The following is a 26,747-nucleotide window of genomic DNA, read 5'->3' as shown; positions in this document are numbered from 1 at the left end:
GTTCTGTGTATCCCTCTGGATATTAGTCACAAAAATATGGTCATGATTGTAGCTGGCAGCTATGTTATTGCCAGAATAGAATCCAGTTTTAGGATAAAGTTGACACTGAGGACGGTAAAGCAGGAAGATGGAAGGAAATTGAGTCCTTGAAGGTATTCACTGAATTACTGGATCAACTATACATCAGGGATTTAGTTAAGTGAGAAAATAAATCCTCTTTTTGTTTAAAGCCAGTTTGCATTGGGTTTTCTGGTTTTTTTTTTTTCCAGCACAAAGTCTTACCTAATATGTTCATAAATCAATGGAAAAAACAATAAATGGCCATATGTAATCGAGTGCTAGATATACTGAAGACAAACCACCAGCAGCATTAGCATTACTGGAGAACTTGACAGAAATGCAAATTTTCAGCCCCTCACCCCAGACTGTCTGTCTGGGGGTGGCGCCCAGTAACCTTTGTTTTAACATGCCTTGCAGGGGACTCTGTTGCTGGCTAAAGTTTGAAAAACTACCCTGGAAGTTTAAAATGGAAAAGAAGACTTCACAGGGAAGGTGAGATGAACTAAATCCAGGAGCAAGATGGCCTTTTGAAAAGAAGACTTATGAACCAGAATGAATAAAGGCACAGAGGTAGTAATGGATTTTATTTATGGGGCATTCTCTGGGTAATTGTGACTCATAAAATAGTAAAGGATTCATATTGCATGGATGTTAGGGTAGCAGAGAGTAGGTGGCTGAGACGGAGTTTTTGTTTTTTGTCCTGTTACTCTCATTTCTCCTGAACCCTTTGCAAACCTGGACAGTAGAACGCACTATCGGTGTTCTTCATTGGTGGCAATATATGCTGAGATCCACCTGTGTGTAGAATAGCTATAGGATATTAAGAGCATCAAGTCCCAGGAGGAAAATGGTCTAGTCCTACGTGTATTTGTGTCAGGTAGACAAAGAAGCTTCCCTCCTGGACTTCAAAAATTTGAAGAGAGTTACTTTTATCATGTCAAGATCTGACCCTAGCAGGGCCACACCAGCAGGGAGAATTTAACCTGCCCTCACTTTCTGAGCTCTTGAGTGGGATTCCTGGTCTTCTTTCTCCTTTCTTTCCATATTTTGTGGGAGAAGTTTCCACCTTAAATACTGATGGCATGGCCAAAGTTGTCCATCACCCGCCCACACTGCCTGCTCTGTTTGATAATGTGTGCTTGGATGGAGCTGTTGACATTCCACCCTTTTCCCTAAAGTGCTATCAGCCATGCATAATGATGCAGCCTGTGGAATTATGGAATGGGATCTGACTTTGGCTGAGAGAGAGAGTGCTGGAAAATGAGAGACAAGCATTTTAAAGTGTCCATGCTAATGACTACAAAAAAACCAAACACTAGACCTTAAAGTCTAACTCTTTTCCAAACTTGTCTAGACCTGAGTTTATGGTGATAGTGGGTGGGCGTGTAAGTGACAGTGGGGTTGAGGGAGGAGAGGAAGGGTTTTATTTTAACCTAAAGATGCAAATAACTTTTCCTTATTGACAGCCAGCTTTTTGCTAAGGAGTGCCAGAATAGTGAATAAGCATTTCTAGAGCAGAGGCATTGCTCGGTGTATTTAGTCATTATTTAATTAGTCTTGATAATGGGGCTTCATTTTAGAGAGAATTTAATATAATGGTCTTGATATTGAATGACCTTGGCATGGCAAAAACACTTGTCTCTGTGTATGTATGTGTGTAAAATGCCAATAATGGAAGTGGCTTTGGAATTGGGCCAAAACTCCTTCGCACCAGGCTAAGGTTACTTTAAATCTGCTTGCTCTGCAGGTCAGATTGAAGGATGCCTGAGACAAGCAATAAATTCTTCCCCTCTGCCACTTTGGGAGGACAAATCAGCCAATGAATCACCTCTTGTTTGTTCAGCTAGACTGACCCGTCATTTGACTTGCTTTGAGGGTCCAAAGTTTAATTTTTTCCTTTCTTGGGGGATAAAGGAGCCATTGTGGGAAGCAAATGTTCAAATCATGGGCCACTAGTGAGTGGCGGGGCTCGAGGTCAGTCATTTTGACCTCACACTGCTTGGAGGAGCAACTAGGAGCCCTGTTAGCTTATTCTCTGGTGGGGACGATTTCTGCAGGCAGAATCGTTTCCATGGGCACAGACTGGTGGAGACTGGGATTTCCAGTGCTTACTTTGGGAAAGGTGGTGCTTTGATAACCTTAACACAGGACTGATAATCGTTGCACTTCTATCCTGTTTCTTCTAAGCTTTGGGCTGTGAGGCTTTGACTGTTGTGGACATGAATATATTGCTTCCCTTCCTTACTCTGGAGGGTTCAAGCTCTGCTGTTTCTAATGGACCCTTTCAAATGCTGTGCTTCTAGGTTCATTTTCAATCATGAAATGCACTGCTGGCCTTCAGTGTGAGTTGTTTGAAGCTAAAGGAAGATATGTAGTCTGACAAACCCTGCCGTGCCTTTGGTTGAAGTATTTAACAAGAAATGAGGCCCTGCTACAGCCGACATACTCACGAGACAACTGACAGGTACGTATGGCACAGCTAAGTATTAGACGTGGTGGGGAAAAGTGAAGAGACCGAGATGCTGAACGTCTAGATTAGGTCTGTATACAACTGATTTACTGACTTTGTATTTTGGGGGGAAGAAAAATTTCCTCTACTCTCTCAAGAGTCTACTGGCTGGTCTAAGGATCAAGTCGACACGAGACAGATTAACAGGAGAAAATGAGATTTAATTATGTAGCTACGGGAAATCCACATAAACATGAGATTCCTAAGTCCGGATGTGTCATCCTGAACTAAGGAGAAGGGGACAGGGGTCTGGGCTTCAAAGGGAGGGAAAGCCATTTACAGGAAGATGAAAAATTGGAAATATTTGGTAAACAGATGATTGCCAGACCACACAGAAACCATGGGACAGAAAAGAAGAATTTTAACAAACAGGTTTTCTTAGGCGCCTCCGTCTCTCCAAGCCCTAGTTCATGTTATAATTTATGGTGATTGCTGTCTTCCTGGAGCAGCAGGTCCTCCATCCAGATTCTTTTTAGGCAGTTGAGGGGAGGTCACAGTTTCTTCCTGAGTCTTTTAGGCCTTGATTGTTTTCAGCTCAAAATAATCTGCATGCCAGAGTGGCACATCTTAAGGTGACATTATTGTTTCTTTCATGAAATTTACTGGTTTTTTGGTTGTTGGTTTCTCTGTTGGTGAGTGTGAAGTACACTTAGACTATGGTTCTGCCTCTATATTGAACGCTGTGCCTTCGGGTAGGGCTTACCCTCTCAGTCTCAGTTAGCTCTGCTGTAAAATGGAGATACTGATGAGGACACGGAATACTCCTGAGGTTCAGTGGGGTGGAGCCCGGAGCCGACGACCAAGAAAGAATTCTTGAGGCGTCTTTGGTGCAAAATTGGTGGTTTATTAAAGCACGGGGACAGGACCCGTGGGCAGAAAGAGCTGCTGCACCGGGGTTGTGAGGGGTGACTGGTTATATACCGTGGGGTTGCGGGAGGTAACAAAAAAGGGAGGTTGAGGAAGTACTTTCATATGTTAAAGAAGACTCATGAGATACCAGAGGCCTTGCCATTGTCAAGTTAAGGTTGTTTTCCCTCTAGCAAGGCATTAACATTAAGATGGTTGGGAACTTCCTGGAGACTGCAGATTATAAGGACATTTAATTGTATCTACATTCCCTTCTGGAAGCTAGGTTATTGATAGAAATGCTTCGTTCTTGTAAACTGCTAAGACATTTGTAAACTTAAGTCTTGAGACTTAAGTCTTGCAGGATTGCAGTATCTATAGGTTAACTATTTCTTTGACCTTTAGGGCAGTCAGGAGTGCCTGAGGAATGTCAAGTACATCCCATGGGGGGGGGGGTTGCGGGGTATCAGTTTCTCCTTTGTCCTCAGCTGGCCTTCTTTCCCTCGTCAATACCACTTGACCTTCCTTATTCATAGTTAATGTAAGTGTAGCTATTGGTCCCAGTTGGAGTCTAAGGTAATATTACCCTACTAACTGGACATGTCTGGGCACATCTGGAAGGACTATGAGATTTGCCAGGAGTCAGTTGTTATAAAGGACCACAGGGTCTCTTGGAAAGGAACTAAGCAAAAAAGGATTCAGTCACATGAACTTGCCACAGGAGTAGTGCCAGGAAGCCACAGTAAAAGAAATAGCAGTGTCTTGATAATCAGAGTCCAAAGCAAAATGATAGTTGGAGCCCTTGAGTCTAAGGAACAGATCAGAACAGCCTGTATTGGAAGTTTAGGGAAATGGAGGGGATGAAAATTGCCTTTAGGAAGAATAAGCAAAGAGCTGTGGCAAGAGAAAATGACAGGCCCTGGAGGACTGGGCTCCAGGGTCCTTCTAATGATCCAGAGAGAGGCAGTGTCTGTTACGTATTCCTGGACCGTGAGGCTTAGTCTTAGTCATGGATGGCACCCTAGTGTCCCATTTACTTTTCAGTAGATACATGGTAATTCAGACACCTTGATACAAATAAGATGGGGTCAAAAGAAACTGACAGATGCATGCAAGTTCCTAAGGTAAATGGGTTTCTGTTAGCTCACTCCTTTCCCAGAGGTTGCGTTCAGGGTGTAGGGACAGAATGGTGACTGGCTAAGTGGGGCTCATCGGTTGCGGAGTAGAGAGAAGTGGAGCGAACAGGGAATCTACTTGTCCTTAGCTCTCCTCTGCACTGTGTTCATTTTATTTTGTTATTTTGTTTTTATTTATTTTTTTAGAGTATCTTTTTTTCAAGTTTATTTATTTTTAATAATTTCTACAGCCAACTTGGGGCTCGAACCCACGACCCCGAGAGCAAGAGTCACACGCTCTTGCGACTGTGCCAACCAGGTGCCTGTTGTGCTCTCCCCTCCATTTCCAACCCTTTATTGGGGCTCTGTCAGCAGCCCCCCCAACTCCATGTTCTTTATAGAAGCATGCATGTGAGCAAGGAACTCACTGGATAGATCCGCAGGCTGAGGCCTGAGGGCCTTGAATCAGAATGACCTAGGAGAATGTGGTGGTGAGGCCCTGCGATTTTACTTTAAGATTGTTATGTGGTGGGGCTGGGAACTTGACCTGATCAGCATGAGGTCCTGAGTATGGCATATGCCACATGGGCAGAAGTTTCTTTGTGGGCAAAGAAGTTGGCTGTTGCTCTTAGGGTAACTGAGGTACATGAGAGCAGGCTTCTGCCTCACGGAGGAGGATGAGTGTAAGGAGGTAGGTAGGTATTAACCTGATCAGAGAGGAGTGTATAGAAAGGTTGACCATAGTTCACAGTCTGCCAGGGATGACCTCAATATGCACCTGTAGTTCTGGTATAATTATTAAGAACGTCTTTTTTTATTCCCCAAGCTCTTCCAGTTTGAATGGTAAAGTATATGGTAAGGAGCTGGGGCGAAGTTGTTTTGTCCTTTTGAATTCCTCTGCTGCTCTGCTGGCTGGCCTTTCAATGGGCAATTACTTCAGTTTTTGTGGGGCATCTGAAGATCTCTTCTTCCCTTCTGTTAGGTCCTTCTTCTTCCATCTGCTCCCTTATCCTCCTCCCTTTTCCCATCCTGGGCTCTTGGGAAATTAAAAAAAATTTTTTTTAAAGATTGTATTTATTTGACAGAGAGACAGCGAGGGAGGGAACACAAGCAGGGGGAGTGGGAGAGGGAGAAGCAGGCTTCCCACTGAGCAGGGAGCCCAATGTGGGTCTCGATCCCAGGACCTCAGGGTCATGACCTGAGCCTAAGGCAGACACTTAATGACTGAGCCACCCAGGCGCCCCAGCTCTTGGGAGATTCCTTATGCTTGTGGTTCTTTTTTGACCCTGGGGATTCTGTTGCCTGAGTCTGGCTTTGTGCCAAGCTGCAGGGGCCCTAATGCTTGATTCATTTTTGTCCTTTTGCCATTTTTGAATTTGATGGCAAATGTACAAACATGAGGAATCACCTCTCTATTCCATTGGGGAGTTAGTCTTGCCCATCAGTTACATGGTGTTTCTCCAGTCAAGGCTTTGTGAAATTTAGTACGGCCCACCTGCTACCATGGTTCTGGCCTGAGGGATGGTTAACCTTCAGTACAGCAAATGCTGATAGCAATTTTTCTCAAAACAATGTGTACCACTGTCCCTCAAGAAAATATAGAAAATAAAAATAGAAAATAAAGAAAATAAAGATAGAAAATAAAGATTACTTGGAGAACATTAGGAAAGCCTAATCATCCTACCTGAACTTCTCTTGATAAAGCTCTGTTAGCTAACATCAGGCTTTGGCCTGCTCATGCTCTTCCAGCTTAAGACAGTGAAACCAATAGTATTATGAAATCTATCGATTTCCTATTCTCATTCATATCATTCAGTTTTTATATCTCTAGGGTGTGAAGACGGTTAAACACAAGAGCAATTTTATAGGTTTATCAGGGCCCTGATGTCATCTGGGATAACGTACTTCACTTCTGCATCATGTATGAGAAACAGAATCAGACGCAAATCACCGAGAAATGCAGTTAATGTTTTATGAGTTCATAAATCCAGAGCTGTGACTAACACTGGGGCCTCCAATGGAAACCTCCAGCCTTATAATTCTGCAGCTCCAAGGCTTAATTTTATCACACAGAGCTTGGGCCGGGAGCTAAAATCCATCCACATGCAAATCCAGACCATGGAGGATACCTGGAGGCATTTGTGCATGGAGGTTTGTGACTGTGCACTGGGGAAACAACCTCCTAAATCCTTTTTTGAGTTGTCACTTGCTAGTTGCACATCCAGGGTGCAGTACCCAGGACAGTAAACGTTCTGTTTAAATCAACCCTCCGTGTTTAATTATAGGAGGACTAGTCCTGTCAAATTTAATTATGATTAAGCCACTGACTCATGTGATTATGTAAACCTGTGTCCCTATTTTATAGATGAGAAAATTGAGGTCAAGCCGCGTGAAATTGCTTATGGTCACGAAGCCACAAAGTTGTAACATTGTGCTTTCTGATTCCATGGCCAATTCTCCTCCTATAAGATCATACTATGTATAACAAGAGTTCAGTAAAACTCATCCATCTTTATTTGCTCCTGTATACATGTGGGCTTCATGGATAGTGACGGACACACCTAGCAGGATACAGCCATGAGGATGGTTGTGGTAGGGTGTCCTATGTGACGTTTGTCATGTTCACTAGTAAAGAATTTGGTTGGAGCTTCCTGTCTGCTATGCATCAACGCTAGGGGAAAAATTTAGGCCCCTGTTTTCTATCTAATGGTCCATTTGGTACAACCACAGTGGATTCCTGGCAGGCAAGGCTGACTTCATGTGGGAGCAGAGTTGACCACACTTATGGCGGGTGTGAGTTTAAAGGGATTAGGCAGCCTGTTGTCTCATCAACAGCAGTAGAGGCTTATTCTTGATTTAATTTTATTTATTTCTACTGAGTTTTTTTTAACCTTTTATTTTATTTTTATTTTTTATTTTTTTTAAAGATTTTATTTATTTATTTAACAGAGAGAGAGACAGCCAGCGAGAGAGGGATCACAAGTAGGGGGAGTGGGAGAGGAAGAAGCAGGCTCCTAGCGGAGGAGCCTGATGTGGGGCTCGATCCCAGAACGTTGGGATCATGTCCTGAGCCAAAGGCAGACGCTTAACGACTGTGCCACCCAGGCGCCCCTTAACCTTTTATTTTTAATTAATTCTAGACCACAGGAAATTATAAAAGTAGTAGAGTCCCACGTACCCTTCACTCTTTCTCTGACGTTAATGGTTTACATAAAGTACAGTGCAATATCAAAACCCGGAGTTTGGCATTGGTATAATAGTGTTAACTGTACTTCAAGCCTTATTCGAATTTTGCTAGTTTTTACCTATATGTGCGCACGCGCATGTGCGTAGTTCTATGACATTTTATCTCTAGGGTGGTTCTTTTAATTTATGGCACTCATCCCTATTGCAGTACAAACTCCACCACCTTGGAGAGGTGGTGCGTTGTGACAGAAAGAACATGGGCTTTTGGAACTTGACAAGCTTGAGTAGAAATCCTAATTGGCTTTTTAAAAAAATTGTGTGATGGTGATTTTGGACAAATAATTTCATCTCTCTGGGCCTCAGTTTTCCCCTCTCTGAAATGGAGACAATAGTTCATAATTCACATGGCTTTTGCGAGGATTAAGTGGGATAATACACACAACAAAGGGATGATACATGTAAAGTTCCTGGCCTAGCAAACATTTCCCTTCCTCATTTCTCCTTCCGTGAGTGAGGTAGCACTTTTACGCTGTTCTCAGTTCTGTATACCTCTGATTTTTTTCCTGAGAAGCTCAGGTTTTAATGGGAAGACGTGAGAAATGCATGAAAGTATTGTGAGTAGAGACACCCATGAAAGATCTCACCGATTTTGTAATTTTGCCTGGTGCTAATCCTGTTCCAGGTGGTCTGTGGGTGGTTCCTGTGTAACATGAATGTTTATAATATTCCTACCCCTATACTTTTGCATCTGTCATAGATTGATAATCTAAAATATTTATGAGGGATGCCTGGGTGGCTCAGTCAGTTAAGTGTCTGCCTTTGGCTCAGGTCATGATCCCAGAGTCTTGGGATCAAGTCCCACATCAGGCTTCTTGCTCGGCGGGGAGCCTGCTTCTCCCTCTCCTTCCTGCTTATGTTTTCTCTCACTATCTCTCTCTCTCAAATGAATAAATAAAATCTTAAAAAAGTATTTATGGGGTGCCTGGGTGGCTCAGTTGGTTCAGCTTCCAACTTTTGTTCTCAACTCAGGTCTTGATCTCAGGGTCATGAGTTCAAGACCCGTTTTGGACTGCATGCTGGGCGTGGAGTCTACTTAAAAAAAAATTTAACAAAATTAAAATATTTAATAAACATCATAGTCATCACTTCATTTCTGTCTTACCCAGAAATTCTACTCTTTTTTTTTTTTTTTAAAGATTTTATTTATTTATTAGACAGAGATAGAGACAGCCAGCGAGAGAGGGAACACAAGCAGGGGGAGTGGGAGAGGAAGAAGCAGGCTCACAGCGGAGGAGCCTGATGTGGGGCTCGATCCCATAACACCGGGATCATGCCCTGAGCCGAAGGCAGACGCTTTAACCGCTGTGCCACCCAGGTGCCCCTACTCTTAACCGTTCTTACTTTGAATTCAGAGTCACCGTGCCAAGGTGAAGTCTTGAGGGAGTGATGGTGTAAAGTTATACTTTTCTATAGATTTGACTATTAAACAGTTAGCCACTAAAGGATGTGGAGGCTAGCCTGGGTATACAATAGGGGTGTTTCTATTGCTTTTTTTCTTGGGTAGAGGGGATGAGCACAAAGATGGAGAGACCTCTAGAACTGGGAACCTGACTTTTTATATGAAAGGAGAGGAAGGATGCTACTGATGATTTTTTTAAAATACTTAAGGTTCTGTTTCCTTTCATTTATGTCTTTTTAAAAAATTTTTAAAAAGATTGTATTTATTTGAGAGAAAGAGCAAGTGAGTGAGAGACAGAGAGCACGAGCAGGGAGAGGGGCAGAGGGAGAGGGAGAGGGAGAAGCAGGCTCCCCACCGAGCAGGGAGCCAGATGCTGGGCAATCCCAGGACCCCGGCACCATGACCTGAGCCAAAGGCAGATGCTTAGCTGACTGAGCCATGCAGGCGCCGCCCCTCATTTATGTCTTTAAAAGTCAGGTTTATTGACCTTCTCAAAGAATTTTTTTTTGGTTTTGTTGATTCTTTGTATTGTTTTTCTGTTTCCCTTGACATTTGTATTTTCTTCCTTCTGCTTGCATTGAATTTAATTTTTTTTCTTGTCTTAAGGTGAAGTTTACATTGTTGGTTTAAGACTTTTCTTATAATTTTAGTCATTCAGTGCTATAAATTTCATTCTAAACACTGCTTAAGCTGCATTCCACAAATTTTGATAGGCGTATTTTTCATTTATGGGTTATTCAGAAGCTTGTTGTTTAATATCCAAATGTTTGAGGATTTCCCTAATTTTTTTTTATTCTACTTTAGTAACTTTTCTTTTCTTTCTTTCTTTCTTTCTTTCTTTCTTTCTTTCTTTCTTTCTTTCTTTCTTTCTTTTTTTCTTTCTTTTCTCTTCTCTTCTCTTCTCTTCTCTTCTCTTCTCTTCTCTTCTCTTCTCTTCTTTTCTTTTCTTTTCTTTTCTTTTCTTTTCTTTTCTTTTCTTTTCTTTTCTTTTCTTTAAGATTTATTTATTTATTTGACGGAGAGAGAGACAGCCAGCGAGAGAGGGAACACAAGCAGGGGGAGTGGGAGAGGAAGAAGCAGGCTCCCAGCGGGGAAGCCTGATGTGGGGCTCGATCCCAGAACGCTGGGATCACGCCCTGAGCTGAAGACAGACGCTTAACGACTGAGCCACCCAGGCACCCCATACTTTAGTAACTTTTCGGCCAGAAAATATACTATAAATGATTTCAATTAAAAAAAATGGAGGATTATTTTTGGATCCAGAACCTAGCCTATTTTGATGAATGTTCCATGTGCAGTTTTGTGTTTGTTGAGTAGAGTTTTTAAGGGTGACCAATTTCTTTTTGATTTCTTTTTTAAAGACTTTATTTATTTATTTTTAAAGATTTTATTTATTTATTTGACAGATAGAGACAGCCAGCGAGAGAGGGAACACAAGCAGGGGGAGTGGGAGAGGAAGAAGCAGGCTCCTAGCGGAGGAGCCTGATGTGGGGCTCGATCCCAGAACGCCGGGATCACGCCCTGAGCCGAAGGCAGACGCTTAACCGCTGTGCCACCCAGGCGCCCCTAAAGACTTTATTTTTAAGCAATCTCTACACCCAACGTGGGGCTCGAACTCAGAACCCCCAGATCAAGAGTCGCATGCTCTACTAAGCCTGGCAGGCACCCCACAAATTTTCAGTTTTAAAAGATAATTCCAAATTGGGGGTGCCTGACAGGCTCAGTCAGAAGAGCATTGGACTCTTGATCTCGAGGTTGTGAATTTGACCCCACACTGGGTGTAAACCTTACTTAAGTAAATAAAACTTAAAAAAATGATAATACCAAATTGTTTTCTAAAGTGGATTTTTAATTTTACATTTCCATTGCAGTCGATGAAAGTTCCTATTCATCTGCATCTTTGCCAACATGTGGAGCTGTCAGACTTAATTTTTGCTTATTTTGAGTGTTTAAAATAGTATCTCGTTGTGGTTTTAATTTACATTTCCCTGCTTCCTAATGGAGTTAGGAATCTTTTCTTCTGTTTACTGAAAGCTTATGCCTCCTCTTCTGTGAAATGCTTGTTCATGAGCTTTCATATGGATTTGTAGGCGTTGTGTATATTTTATGTATACTCTGTCTTTATGTAATATAAGACACACATGCATTCTTCCATTGTCCCACTTTCCTTATAATGTCTTTTAATGAATAGAAATTCTTTTTTTTTTTTTTAAAGATTTCATTTATTTATTTAACGGAGATAGAGACAGCCAGCGAGAGAGGGAACACAAGCAGGGGGAATGGGAGAGGAAGGAGCAGGCTCATAGCGCAGGAGCCTGATGTGGGGCTCGAACCCAGAACACCGGGATCACGCCCTGAGCCGAAGGCAGACGCCCAACTGCTGTGCCACCCAGGCGCCCCTAATGAATAGAAATTCTTATTTAATCTCCAATATATGAGTCTTTATTTTATGATTAGTACTTTCTTTTTTTTTTTTTACCTAATTTTATCACAAGTTTTTAATGGGCCTCTTAATATAATTCTAAATTTAATGGCATTTTGGTGCTTGAGTTAGGCCGATGATTCTTTTTTTTTTTTTTTAAGCTTCAGGGCTATACAGCATGATGGTTTGATTTACGTATATTTTGAAACGATTACAATAGGTTTAGTTACATCCATCAGCTCATGTAGATACAATAAAAAGAAAAGAAATTCTTTTTGTGATGAGAAGTCTTAGGGTCTACTTCCTCAGCATCTCTCCTATATATCGCACAGCGGTGTGTTAAACATATAATCATCACGTTGTACGTGATACCCCTAGTGTTTATCTTATAATTGCAACCTTTTGTGCCCCTTCTTCCAATTCCCTTGCACCCCCCAAATTTATGGTTAAGTACTTTTTGTATTGTAAGGTACCTTTCCTTAACTTGAGCCTAAACGTATTCTATAATGGAACTGATTTTCTGCAATTGGAACTGATTTCTCTATCTGGTGTGCATTAGATTCAATGTCGGCATTTCTGTTTCCCTAGGGACACTCATTTGTTCCAGCGCCATTTATTGAAGAGATCCTCTTTTTCTTATTCCTCTGCTATTCTTCCTTTATAAAACAGCAAGTGTCTGGATTTGCCTGGTCCTCATTTCTGGGGTCTCTAGTGTGTTCCATTGACATATTAATCTTTCCTTTTTTTATTTTTTAATTTTTTCCCTCTCTATCATTAATATGTTAATTTTACATAATAACATTACCATAAACACAGACACACATACTCTCACACTCTCAAGATACAGTTGGGTTTTGTATGGAAACTACATTGACTCTATAGAACAGTTTGAGGAGAACTGATATATTTATGTATGACATTAAGTATGGGTTTTGATCTTTAAAACTTCCTAAATACATGAAAAATTATACTTTTAGTCAGGATATAAAAGGTCACAAGACCTCTATACATATTGATCTGAGTCTTATTTTTCTTTCGATAACTTTCTTTTTATATTGTTTCTTCTCTTTCATTTTGCCTTTCTGAAATTTCAAGAGGCTGTGTCCACTTCTCCTGCTTTAAGTGATACTTGGTGGCATCTTTCAAGATTAAGTGTTGTTTTAAAAAGTTCAGGAATGGGGCGCCTGGGTGGCTCAGTCCTTAAGCGTCTGCCTTCGGCTTAGGGCCTGATCTCAGGGTCCTGGGATTGAGCCCTGCATCGGATTCCCTCCTCCGCTGGGAGCCTGCTTCTTCCTCTCCCACTCCCCCTGCTTGTATTCCTTCTCTCACTGGCTGTCTCTCAGTCAAATAAATAAATAAAATCTTTAATAAAAAAATAAAAAGTTCAGGGAAGTTTCCTTCTTTTCGTTTCATTGCCTCTATTCTTTTATTCTGGAACTCATTTTACTTATTTCCTTTTTAAAAAATATATTTATTTAGGGGCGCCTGGGTGGTGCAGTCGTTAAGCGTCTGCCTTCGGCTCAGGGCGTGATCCCAGCGTTCTGGGATCGAGCCCCATGTCGGGCTCCTCCGCTGGAAGCCTGCTTCTTCCTCTCCCACTTCCCCTGCTTGTGTTCCCTCTCTCACTGGCTGTCTCTCTCTCTGTCAAATAAATAAATAAAATCTTTAAAAAATTTATTTATTTAACTAATTTCTTCACCCAGTGTGGGGCTTGAACTCACAATCCCAGGATCAAGAGCCACAGGCTCCACCGACTGAGGCAGTCAGGTGTCCCCTGGAACTCATTATATTTTATTTTTAAAGATTTTATTTATTCATTTGAGAGAGAGACAGAGAGGATGAGCAGGGGGCGGGGCAGAGGGAGTGGGGAAGCTGACTCCCTGCTCAGCAGGGAGCCAGAAGCAGGGCTCCATCCCAGGAGCCTGAGATCATGACCTGAGCCGAAGTTGGACACTTAACTTACTAAGCCACTCAGGCACCCCAACCTGGAACTCATTTTATTTTATTTCATTTTTTAAGATTTTATTTATTCATTCGACAGAGAAGGAGATAGTCAGTGAGAGAGGGAACACAAGCAGGGGGAGTGGGAGAGGAAGAAGCAGGCTCATAGCGGAAGAGCCTGATGTGGGGCTCGATCCCATAACACCAGGATCACGCCCTGAGCCGAAGGCAGACGCTTAACGACTGAGCCACCCAGGCGCCCTGGAACTCATTTTAAATACTTGTTGGATATCCTCAATTTTTCAATTCTCTTAACTCTTTTCCTCATAATTTTCGTCTTCCTTTTTCCTCTATGTTCTTGGAGAGTTCCCTCAACTTCATTTTGTAGATTGATAGTTTCAGCCATGACCTTATTATTCATTGTATCCATAGATTTTTAAAAATATTTCTGGAGCCATCATAGTTTTAATATACAAAAGCTCATTTTTGTTCTTTGTTTTTCTAATATATTAGAATGTGCTTTTTTATGGGTGCCATATTTTTAAAAATGCTTTGAGGATATTAAATATTTTTTTCTGGCTTGTCCTGGATTCATGACCACTGCTGACTGGCCTTCCAGGTCTGGCGGTCTGTTTTTAGCGGCTGGGCAGCCCCAGGTCCTAAAAGCCTTCCCAGGAGGGCTGCCTTCCTTGGTGGGCCGTGCGTGGTTGTGCAGGAGAGGTGCCTGGCCGCCTCTGCATTCTTATTTGTTTTTTGTTTTTTGTTTTAGTTTTCTTGGTGGCCATATGGAGAAGAAGATATTAATTTTTTAATAATTGGGTTTATCCCTGAATTACTTCTTTGTTTCAGTTTTCCTCTCTCTTATTTCTTTCTCCTTTTTGTTTTTTTGTTTTTGTTTTTGTTTTGTTTTTTGGATCTTTTTGTTGATCTCGATTCTTTTCTTTGATGCTGGTTTCCTCATATCCTTTCGGATCTGTGGGTAAAGGATTGTATTGGTTAGTATAGGTAAGATTTCCCCCTTTGTTGTATAGATTTGTTTTATCAATAAACATTTTGAAAGGGATGGCTGGCTCCATTCTGTGTAAGTGCGCGTGGAATGTTGATGGATGGAGCTTCCTGTAGCATTTGGGATCAGGGATCAGGTAGGTACATTCACAGTGGCTACCCACATTTGCGAAAGTAAGGTGAGGCTTACTGGAAGCATGATTAAAGTGATTTAATGTATCTTATTCCTGGGGCGCCTGGGTGGCACAGCAGTTAAGCCTCTGCCTTCGGCTCAGGGCGTGATCCCGGCGTTGTAGGATCGAGCCCCACATCAGGCTCCTCTGCTATGAGCCTGCTTCTTCCTCTCCCACTCCTCCTGCTTGTGTTCCCTCTCTTGCTGGCTGTCTCTATCTCTGTCGAATAAATAAATAAAATCTTAAAAAAAAAAAAGTATCTTATTCCTGAGTAGAAACAGTTTTCCTTTATTCACCTTTATTCACCTTTCCTTCATCAAATCTATTGCTCCAAGCTCTGAGCAACTTTGCTGACAGGTTCTAACACCCATATTAGAAGTGAACCCTACAGTGACTACTTTTTAGAAGATGAGATCTTTGGGCTTCATTCTAAGACAGTGGTTCTCATAGTGTGGTCCCCAGACCAGTATCTTCAGCATCATCTGAAAACTTGGTGGAAGTACAGATTCTCAGGCCCCATCCCAGACACACTGAATAAGGAATTTGGAAGATGAATCTTAGAAACTTGTGTTTTAACAACTTCTCCAGGTGATTCTGATGCACTCAAGTTTGAGAACCACGGTCTTAGGAGCAAAAGCCACTGTTGTCAGTTGTTCTTTTTATGTCTTGTGGGGTGGAATCTCTGTGGTCCAGGTGTTTTGAATGCAGTTTGTTAAATGAAATAAACCGGTGAATGCTCCTTAGCCCAATCTCTGCTTTTGGTTCCATTTGCTCCTGTTAAATTTTCACTTGTGGCTCTTTTTAGAAGAACTGTATTTACTTTTGCCGTCCTGCGATGGGATTTCATCTGCTCTGGTTATTCACTAATCCCTTTTGCTTTTTATTTTTTTAAAATTTGATCGTGGAGCCCAATGCAGGGCTTGAACTCACAACCCTAAGATCAAGACCTGAGCCGACACCAAGAGTCGGATGTCTAGTCTAACTGACTGAGCCACCCAAGTGCCCCCCCCCATTTGCTTTTACTTTACAGGAATTCTTTAAAGATTGTCAGTGGTACTTTTTCTTGGTTTATTCTTTTAAAAAATTCTTTCAGACTTTGATGGTGGGGGAAGGGGAATATTTGTTTCTATTAAAATATTTAAATTAAATTCTTTCTAACTAAGGGTCCATTAGGAAATAAAATTGGCTTTTTGACCCTTTTTGATTTATTATAAAGAATTGTGTAAATTCGCAGCCCTAGGTAATTATTAAACATTAGAGTTATGGAATAAATAATGGTAGCATCAGGTTGAACTTCAGAAATCATCTTGTCCCGTAGACCCACTTTAGGGGGAATCAAGAGTTAGAAAGGGGAAGTAGCTTGCTCTCATTCAGACAGCAGGTTATTTTAGAGCTGAGGCTAAAACCTAGAGTGCATTGGCAATTCTGTGTTTCTAGAGGGAATGCAGAAGGAACAGAAGCAGAGGGACACCTTTCTGGCCTGAGCAGATTTAAGCCAGGGAGAACTCCATTTTTGAACTTTATTTCTTGGAATGGAGTATCTTGTACATTTACACTGTCCGACTTTCAGAAAATTGGGCTGTTAGAAGTCACAGAGGGAATTAGCAGCTGTTATAAGAAAAAACAAAAGGATTGTTGCCAGACTTCCTAAATCTTGGCATATTTGAGAAAATGTCCCAATATGTTACATATGCTTATTCATGTGTGTAAACCTTTGGCTATAGTGTTTTGTCAGTGTAATATGTTCTGCATTGTAAGTTGGTCTGAGTGCTGGATTGCATGTTTATTAGTCCCTGAGAACCCCGGTTCTGCTACTTCTTTTTGCTTCATTTCTCCTGCTCTTCTGTTCTTTTCTTTCCTCTCTGCATAAAACGGCAAAGGGGGTGGGGAACTCAGGCAGAGCTGTCAAGAATTTCATTCTCCTTCTTCTTTCAAACCCTGCCATCCCTTCAATCCTTAGTGACAATTACTTTTTGATCTCCGCCTTGTCCAGAGTTTTAAGATCAAACCATATAAGCCATGCTTCAGAGAGTGGAGAAGGCCTATTTTTAGAACTGGGAAATTACCAAAAAGTGGGTAGAGGACCCCGTGAGGAAGTCCAGCCACTCTCGAAGCTGGATAGACACAGACTCTTTTGTCCTGTAGAAACAATCAGTAAACTGAAGCGCATGTATGGATGCGGAGAGATCAGGCAGATTGATTTCGTTACTCATATTTTTAGCACAACCAGCTTCTCTGAGAAATTGTGAGAGGCAAATCGAAGCCATGTTTACTTTGTAGATGGGCTCCTCATAGAGTTTCTTGTTCTGGGTCAGAGTCTTACCCCAACTCAATAAGGTGAGTCAAGGGGCACGCCGAAGCTGCAGAAACAAGCCAATGAGGAAAGGGAAAAAAAGCTAGGATTTAATGGCCATAGAAAGATAGTGAAATAGTTGCTCTGTTGGCCTATGGGCAATAAATAAATTGGTGGATAAAATACCAATTGTTCATCATTCCTTGGCTTCAGGCAGTAGTTTCCAAACCTGTTTTAAAGTAGATAAACTGATTTGTCAAATGATAACTTTTATGGAATCCTAATATAAAATGAAGGGGAAAAAAACCCCAAGCCAGATGAAAGCAAAGCTAGTGTGGTTGAAGCATCTCCACAGGGCACAATTCGGAAGACGCTGGGTTAAGGCATTCAAGACTTCTTTGAAATGTAATATTACCTGGGAGGTATAACCTATTAAGCTATTGTACAATAACAGTTTGGGAAAAAATTAAATAAATCACTTCTGGAATACTGTATTAACTTCTGGGTGTTTTACTCTATTTTTTATTTTTTTCCTTTATTTTGCTCAAGGGTGAACTTTATTTATTTTTTTAAATATTTTTTTTATTATATTATGTTAGTTACCATACAGTACATCCCTAGTTTTTGATGTAAAGTTCCATGATTCATTACTTGCGTATGGGAGTTCTACTTTAAGAGAGGGATAGAAAAGCTGAGATTCATCGAGTAGGATTTCCGGCGTTCCGTGTTTCTTAGTGGAACTGGGTTGTGGAATCAGAGGTCTTGAATACAGGTTTTGCCTCTGCTATTTAGTACCTGTGTGACCTTAGGCAGTTCATCTCTCTGAGGCATAATTTCCTTATCTGTGAAGCAGAATAGACTGTGTCACTCCCCAAATATGCATCTTCAGCATGAGGATGATTTCGACCTGATTTTTATATTTTTTTAAAGTAAACTCTACCCCCAACGTGGGACTCAAACTCACAAGCCTGAGGTCAAGAGTCTCGTCCTGTGCTCTACTGATGAGTCAGCCAGGTGCCCCTCCAGAGCTGATGATTTTTAAAAAAAATAGTCACAGGAGAGTCTCTTCAAACTAAGTAGAATTTACCCTTTAAGTGCATTTACATTTACAAGGGAAATCTCCATTTGTAAGGGTCTCCCTCTCTTTTCCCAGGAGAGGGGGGATGAGTCTGTCTCTAGAAACTCTTATTAATGGAGGAGGCAATGACTCAAATCTACATAACAACTATACCCTGAGGTTTACTGTGTTTTGCCCGTGGCCTCGCAACACTGGCTCCCCACCCCGTAAACATCGTCTTTTGTCTTTAACTGGAGATGGTATTTAAGGTGGTTAATGGCTTGGGCCATTTTGGGGAGTTATTCAGTTTTCCTGGGTCTCCTGCGCGTTTGGGAAGTTTATTTGCTATTAAACCTATGTTTGTTTTTCTCCTGTTAAATTGTCTTTTATTACAGGGGGTTGGGGGCGTCTCAGCCAGAAACCTAGAAGGGTAAAGGTAAAATTATTTTTCCTCTTCTTCACCTGTTTTGTGCCGTGTGAGGCTGGTCTTTACGGACCGCATTAACCGGCTCTCCCTCCCTCTGGCTTTTGATTGGTTTTAGTCAATGGGTGGTACCAACCGGAAGCTGGAGAGTGGAAGAAAAGAGAGAATGGGACAACTATTCCCGACTTTCTGCCTGAGGTGGTTTGGAATTGGTTTTGTTCCTCTACTGAATACCTCAGCTCCTGTCTGGTAGCCTCTCCCTGAAGTTCTCTGCACGTTCTGGGTACTCTTCCCTTCCCGGCCCCTTCAGGTAAGTGTGGTGTTAAATTAGGCTCCTGGTCTCTCTTCCTGGCCTTCGAATGCTTCCCTTTCCTCAGTTGATTTTCCTTGATTTATCTCACAACATTAGAAATAGTCCTTTTATTAAGTTGTCCTTTGAGTGTGCCATCTACTTCCGGGGGGGGGGAACCCTGATAAATTCATTATTAAAAACATTACCGCATTATTGAAATGTGTTTATGTCTTTGGGTATGTTGTTTCCTCAGAAGCATTTGTTATATGAATAAGACTGTGGCATTGGTATTTAACTATCCATTAACTATTAAATTTTTATCTCTGGGCTTTCCTTACCTTTTAGTGTCTGTGGACTCCTAAGAATTCTGAAGTCTGCTTGGGTACTATGTACACCCAAGATACACTACACTTCAGGGCCAACTCAGTTGTTTGCTCAGCCTGGGGCTAAGGAAACCATGGCCCGGGTTTTGTCCTTGTGTGGGGCAGTGAACTTGTTTTCTAAAGCTTTAGATGGTACTTAAAACCTTGGTCACCAGTAAGTATTTTGAGGGTCCGTTAAGGTAGGATGGCTGGCTCTGATCAAGCAGCGGAATAGTTCAGTCTGCTGATCTTGGGTCAGTTGTGTCCTCTGTTTTAGGAAGAGCAGTAATATTGTCTAGAAAGGGGACAGAAATCCAACTCAAATAATTACTAGATGGACTCTATTTCTTCTCAAAGAATATTTATATGCTCTTTTAGGAGGTGCAGCTTGTTACCGTTCCTTTCTGACCTGGCTGTCAGGATATATTTGCTATATTTATTTATTTTTAAAAGATTTTATTTGAGAAAGAGAGTGAGGCCATACGCATGCATGAGGGGGGTAAGGGGGAGGGAGGAGGGGCAGAGGGACAAGCAGACTCCTTTGAGACCGCCACCTGAGCTGAAGTCAGACCCTTAACTGACTGAGCCACCCAGCTGCCCCGATATATTTGCTCTATTTAAAAAACTCAATCAGGATGCCTGGGTGGCTCGGTTTGTTAAGTGTCTGCCTTGGGCTCAGGTCACCATCCCATCAGCTTCCTTCCTCAGCAGGGAGCCTGCTTCTCTTTCTGCCTACCAGTCCCCCGCTTGTGCTCTCTCCCTCTCTCTCTTTCTCTTTGATAAATAAATAAATAAATAAAATCTTGGAAAAAAAAAAAAAACTCACAGTAATGATCTCATTTTTAGTTTCTGATATAACTCCCTTTCTCATTAGTTTGCTTAGTCTTTATTGAACTATTTGGTGGATATTTATATTTTACTGAAGTTATTTTAAATTCATTAGGAAATAGGAAAAAAAATTCATTAGGAGATAGTGTAAATACTTGGGATAAGCCTTAATGAGAGTTCCAAGAATATGGAAAAATGAGGGGGGCAGATTGCCCTCTGAAATCAACATGTAAGTCCAGGTAGATCTGTACAACCACCTGAGAGAAGATGGCTTCAAGACCAGAATTAGTGGGCGCCTGGGTGGCTCAGTCGTTAAGCGTCTGCCTTCGGCTCAGGGCGTGATCCTGGCGTTCTGGGATCGATCTCCACGTCAGGCTCTTCCGCTGGGAGGCTGCTTCTTCCTCTCCCACTCCCCCTGCTGTGTTCCCTCTCTCACTGGCTGTCTCCTTCTCTGTCGAATGAATAAATAAAATAAATAAAAAAAAAGACCAGAATTAGTGATATTGTACTAATATATCTAAATAAAGACCATATCAATTAAAAAAAGGGTCTAGTCAATTCAGTAAGTCTAGAAAAAGGGGACTTAAGGAGGCACATGTTAGCTGTGTCCACCCAAGCATTCTCAAGGCAAGAAAGCCAGAGCTAATTTACTTCTAGTACTTTGACCTATTGAGAGCATTTGAATGAGATAGATACATAAGGTACCCCGCGATTTCAAGAATTTGATTCATTTGATTATTAATCCTTTTTATAATTTCAAGCTCCTCAGATAACATTCTGAGTATGATGTGGCTTTCCATGCACCATAACTACAGGGAGAAAAATCCACTCTTCATATAAACTGAATAATCTGGTGTCTGTAACAATTATCAGTGTAAAGTTAAAAGAAAGACCTTTTTATTATGATCGGGCCTTCCATGTGGTGTGTCTACAGAGAGAAAATTCACTCATCATGCTGACTTGATTATTCCAGTCCATGTGAGAATCATACTCCGCTTTGTCAATAAATGAATTGGCATTTTGATGTCTGTCTTAGTCTGGGAAGCCTAATTAGTGTGCATGCATTGCCGGAGGTAGATTTGCTCTTGGTGAGCTCGCAATATCAGACTTCAGAGGTTGCAAGGCTGAGGGCCAAACTCAGGACGGTGGTTAATTCCCGGAAGTAATGAGCACCCTCCTGTGAGGCCTCTTTCGGGAGCCAGCCTGTAGGCTTTGTTCTGTAATGACACGTTCTGTAGCTGAAAGTGAGCATGCTTTTCTTTTATAAAATAATAGGGCTTCTAAATAGTCTCTTAGCCAAGGTATGTTTAGGCTTCATCACAAGCCTGTGGTAAAATGTGATCACGTTAGTTTTTTTCCATTTTTTCTGTAAAGTATATGATTCACAGAAGAGAATATGTGTAAGACATGTGAAAGTTATTAATCATTGTAATAGAACAACTCTGAACCACCACCTTACCACAGAACTGGCAAGTTAGGAATGCTGTTGGAAATCTGGTGTGTTCTTCCCTGATACCTTAGCACTGTTCGTGTCTCAGAAGGAACTACTGTCCTGAATTCTACATTTAGTATTTCCCTTGAATTTCTTTGGCGCTTTACCATACATGTAGGTATCTCTAAACAATTTATTGCTTATTATTTGCTAAATTTTGAGCTTCATAAAAATTGAGTCAGGCTGATGTGGTTTTGGAGTGTTGGGGTCCAGAGCCGACAGCCAAGAAAGAATTCTTGAGACGTCTTTGGTGCAAAAAGGTGGTTTTATTAAAGCACGGGGACAGGACCTGTGGGCAGAAGGAACTGCACTGGGGTTGTGAGGAGTGGCTAATTATATAAGATTTTCTATCCTGTGGAGGGAAGGGTAATGGTTAGGGCTCCAAGAAATTGAGTCTGTAGGTTTCTGGAGATTGCTTTTTTCTTGCAAACTGATGGAGACCCTGTCCTGCCTGACTGTGATCTCTTTCCTTGTTCTAGGGCGGCCAGGAGTACCTGAGGAATGTCATACATATCCCACCTTGGGGACGGGGTAGGGGGGTTTGTGGGGTGTTAGCTTGTGCTTTGCCCTCAGTTTGCCTTCTGTTCCCTCATCAAAGCTGTTTGTATTTTTCTGGGACATGCTTTTTTTATACTTTAAATGATTGTCTTAAGATTATTCTATGTTGCATTTATCTATACTTGATTCATTTTCACTGTTGTATAGTATTCCATCATATGACTGTATCACAATTTGTCTGTTTTCCTGTCAGTGAACATTTAGAATGTTGCTATGAATATTGTTAGAAGTGTGAGATATCTCACGGACGACTGAGGCACCAGGTAAGAGGTCTCAGTACCCTGGTGAGGGATCATGTAGAGTAGCCTTGAGACTTTATACAGAGAGCAAGATGTCCCATTGAGACCAGTCTTCCAGCTGTTCTTGATGGGGCACCAGGAATGTGAGTAAAGCTACCAGTTGCATACCACTAAGTGACTCCAGTTCATGTCACATGGATTAGAAGAACCACCCTGTCAAGATTTGCTGGAATTTCTAACGCATAAACTCATGAGATACAATAAAACTATTGTTTTAAGTCAGTAAGTTTGAGAGTAGGAAGCCAACTGAGAACCAGAACATGGTTGTTACCATGTGAGAAAGAGCTGACAACTGAAATCAGAATCATTTGTATTCGTAGTTCAGTATCTAGACATGAGTGTTAAGTGTATATTCTCATCATATTTGGTGTATTCTTAACATAGTGTCTTCATTTTCTTTCTTTCTTTTTTTTTAAGATTTTATTTACTTATTTGATAGAGACAGCCAGCGAGAGAGGGAACACAAGCAGGGGGAGTGGGGGAGGAAGAAGCAGACTCCCAGCAGAGGAGCCTGATGGAGGGCTCAATCCCAGAACACCGGGGTCACGCCCTGAGCCAAAGGCAGACGCTTAAGGACTGAGCCACCCAGGTGCCCCAATGTCTTCATTTTCTAAGTTCTGAGTTAAGCAACTTTTCTAGGCACTTTTTAATATAATTGGGATAAGGCTTCTCTACCCACTAAGAAATGCAACCCCTAAGGAAAGCTTTGGCAGTATTGTTTTTAATAGTTTTTTGAAGAGGTTGAAAATTATAATCCAGAGTGAAACCTCTTAATTTTTAAAATCTTTACAAAAAAGATTTTATTTATTTATTTGAGAGAGAGAGCGAGAGGGAGCGCATGAGCGGTGGGGAGAGGGAGCCCAAGGTGGGGCTCAATCCCAGGAGCCTGGGATCATGACCTGAACTGAAGGCAGACGCTTAACTGACTGAGCCACCCAGGCGCCCCAGGGTGAAACCTCCTTAAATTCTCATTTCCTGCTCTTTTCCAGTATCTCACACTGTATGGCACATGGATTGTTCCTACCTTTTGACTATTGTGAATGATGATTCTATGAACACTGGTGTACAAGTACCTGAGTCTATGTTTTCAATTCTTTTGGTTGTATACCTAGCAGTGGAATTGCTGAGGCAAATGAAAATTCTATGTTTAACTTTTTGAGGAACCACTTAACCGCATTTCACAGTGGCTACACCATTTTACATTCTCACCAGCAATGTATGAGGGTTCCAATTTCTCCATATCTTCACTGATGCTTATTAATTTTCCTTTTCTTAAAAATTATGGCCATCCCAGTAAATGTCAAGTTATCTTCAATGAGATGGTTTTGATGTGCATTTCCCTACTGACTAATGATACATGCTTTTTGGTCATGTATATCTTCTTTGGAGAAATCCTTATTAATGTTCTTTGCCCATTAAATTTTTTTGGTCTTTCTGTTGTTGAGTTTTAAGGGTTATTTATATATTCTGGATATTAAACTGTTGTCAGCTGTATGACTTGCAAATATATTCTCCCATTCTTTGGATTTTTTTTTCACTCTCTTGATATTGTCCTTTGTGCAAGAGCTTTAATTTTAAGGAAGTCTATTTTTTCTTTTTTAAGATTTTATTTGAGAGAGAAGAGTGAGCGAGAGAGAGAGCACACACGAGCAGGGGCAGAGGGAACGAGAGAAGCAGGCTCTCTTGCTGAGCAAGGAGCCCGATGCAGGGCTCAGTCCCAGGACCCTGGGATCATGACCTGAGCCGAAGGCAGGCACTTAACCGACTGAGCCATTCAGGCGCCCTGGAAGTTTATTTTCTCTTTTGTTGTGTGTGTTTTCGTTATATTTAAGAAACCATTGTCTACTCCAAGGTCATACAGACTTGCTTGTTTTCTTCTAAGAGTTTTATAGTTTTAGGTCTCATATTTTGGTTATTTATTCATTTGAGTTAATTTTTGTATACAGTATAAGATAAAGGTTGAACTTCATTCTTTGGCCTCTGCATGGGTAGTTTCCCCAGCAGTGTTTGTGCAAGATACTATTCTTTCTCAGCACCCTTGTTTCGAATCAATTGAAGGGCACTTGTGGTGAGTGCTGGGTGTTGCATGTAGGTGATGAATTACTGAATTCTACTCCAGAAACCAATAATGCAGTGTATGTTAACTAACAGAATGTAATTAAAAAGAAAAGAAAAGAAAAAATCATTTGAGTATAGATGTGAGGGTTCATTTCCAGGCTGTCAGTTCAATTTCATGGTCCATATATCTATTCCTTATGCCAGTATCACACTGTTTTGAGTACTGTAGTTTTGTAGTAAGTTTTGAAATCAGGAAGTGAGAGTCTTCCATGTGGTACTTCTTTTTCAAAATTGGTTTGGCTATTGTGGCTCCCTTGAAATTCCGTAAGAGTTTTAGCATGGGTTTTTCCATTGCTGCAGAAAAGCCATTGGGATGTTCAGAGATTACATTCAATTTGTAGGTCACTTTGGGTAGAATTGTTATAACTATATTAAGCCTTCAATCCGTTAACACAGGAGGAATTTTCCAGTTATTTATGCTTTATTTCTTCAGTGATGTTGTGTAGTTTTCAGTATACAAGTCTTTTGCCTCCTTTGTTAAATTTATTCCTGTTTTATTCTTTTTGATGCTTTTATAAATGGAATTGTTTCCTTAATTTCCTTTTCTGATATTTCATTGTTAATGTATGGATACTGCAACTGATTTTTGAATATTGGTTTTGTGTTCATCTACTTTGGTGAATTTATTAGCCCTAACAGAGTTTTGTGGAACATTTAGGATTTTTTACACATAAGATCATGCCATCTGTGAAGAGGGGTAATTTGTCTACTTCTCTCCAATTTGGATGGCTTTACTTCTTTTTCTTTCCTAAATTGCTCTGGTTAGAACTTTATTTTATTTTCTTTAAAGATTTTATTTATTTGAGAGAGAGAGAGAGAAAGAGCATGAGAGGGGGGAGGGTCAGAGGGAGAAGCAGAAGGGAGCCCGATGAGGGACTCAGTCCTGGGACTCCAGGATCATGACCTGAGCTGAAGGCAGTTGCTTAACCAACTGAGCCACCCAGACGTGCTGGTTAGAACTTCTGATGCTATACTGAGTAGAATTGTAAAAAAGGGCATATGCTTTTCTTGTTCCTGATCTTAGTGGGAAAGTTTTTAAAGTCTTTTACCATTCAAGATGATGTAAGCTGGAGGTGTTTCATTTATGGCATTTATCATGTTGAGGAAGTTATATTCCTAGTTTACTGTGTGTTTATATCATGAAAAGGCGTTACATTTTGTCAGTTCCTTTGCATCAATTAAGATGATTATGTTTTTGTCATTAATTGTATTAATATGGTATATTATATTGGTTAATTTTTGTTTTTAAAGTAGGCTCCACACCCATCGTGGGGCTTGAACTCAAAACCCTGAGATCAAGCGTCACATGGTCTGCTGACTGAGCCTGCAAGGTGCCCCTGATTAATATTTTATTTTATTTTATTTTTTTATTTTATTTTATTTTATTTTATTTTTTATTCAAAATATTTTATTTATTTATTCGACGGAGATAGAGACAGCCAGCGAGAGAGGGAACACAAGCAGGGGGAGTGGGAGAGAAAGAAGCAGGCTCATAGCAGAAGAGCCTGATGTGGGGCTCGATCCCGTAATGCCAGGATCACGCCCTGAGCTGAAGGCAGACGCTTAACCACTGTGCCACCCAGGCGCCCCCTGATTAATATTTTATGTTGAACCACCTTTGCATCCCTGGGATAAATCCCACTTGGTCATTGTATATAATGTTAAATTTTTAATTTTAGTTTTAATATGCTACTGAATGCAATTTACTAGTGTTTTATTGAGGATTTTGCATCTATATTCGTGAAAGATACTGTTCTTTAAGTTACTGTCCTCATTTTACTTGAAGTTACTGTTCAGTTCCTCCTGAATGACTTGCTTTAGGTTTTTTTCTGTGGCCAGTCTATGAGCAATAACCTGTCTCAGCTTTTATATATCTGGGAATGTTTAATTTCTTTTTCATTTTGGAAGAATAATTAAGCAAGATAAAGAATTCTTGGTTGGCAGGGGCGCCTGGGTGGCGCAGTCGTTCAGCGTCTGCCTCCGGCTCAGGGCGTGATCTGGCGTTATGGGATCGAGCCCCACATCAGGCTTCTCCGCTATGAGCCTGCTTCTTCCTCTCCCACTCCCCCTGCTTGTGTTCCCTCTCTCGCTGCCTGTCTCTCTCTGTCAAATAAATAAATAAAATCTTAAAAAAAAAAAAAGAAATCTTGGTTGGCAGTTTTTTTCATCCCCTTCCTTTCTTTATTTTTTTTAAGTTTATCTTATTTTTTTAAAAGATTTTATTTATTTATTCGAAAGAGAGAGGGACAGCCAGCGAGAGAGGGAACACAGCAGGGGAGTGGGAGAGGAAGAAGCAGGCTCATAGCGG

General features: G+C 41.1%; 1 long non-coding RNA gene across 2 annotated transcripts in view; it reads left to right on the top strand.

Moving 5' to 3' along the window:
• The first annotated feature begins 487 nt into the window (after positions 1-487).
• The window catches only part of LOC123796548 (uncharacterized), a 46,186-nt gene continuing 19,926 nt past the window's right edge, over positions 488-26,747 (top strand). Inside the window, exons 1-3 of one of the 2 annotated variants that reach the window (XR_015723292.1) lie at positions 488-630; positions 2,364-2,524; positions 18,609-18,800. This is a non-coding gene — a long non-coding RNA (uncharacterized LOC123796548). Of the gene's footprint in view, positions 631-1,970; positions 2,035-2,363; positions 2,525-18,608; positions 18,801-26,747 lie in introns of those variants that run through there. The other variant, XR_006780774.2, reaches the window with a different exon arrangement.

Source organism: Ursus americanus, chromosome X (assembly GCF_024610735.1).
Source record: "Ursus americanus isolate L20-20 chromosome X, mUrsAme1.1.p, whole genome shotgun sequence".
Taxonomy (NCBI): Eukaryota; Metazoa; Chordata; class Mammalia; order Carnivora; family Ursidae; genus Ursus; species Ursus americanus.
Note: the sequence above shows the minus strand (reverse complement) of the source record. Positions and strands in the feature narration are given on the sequence as shown.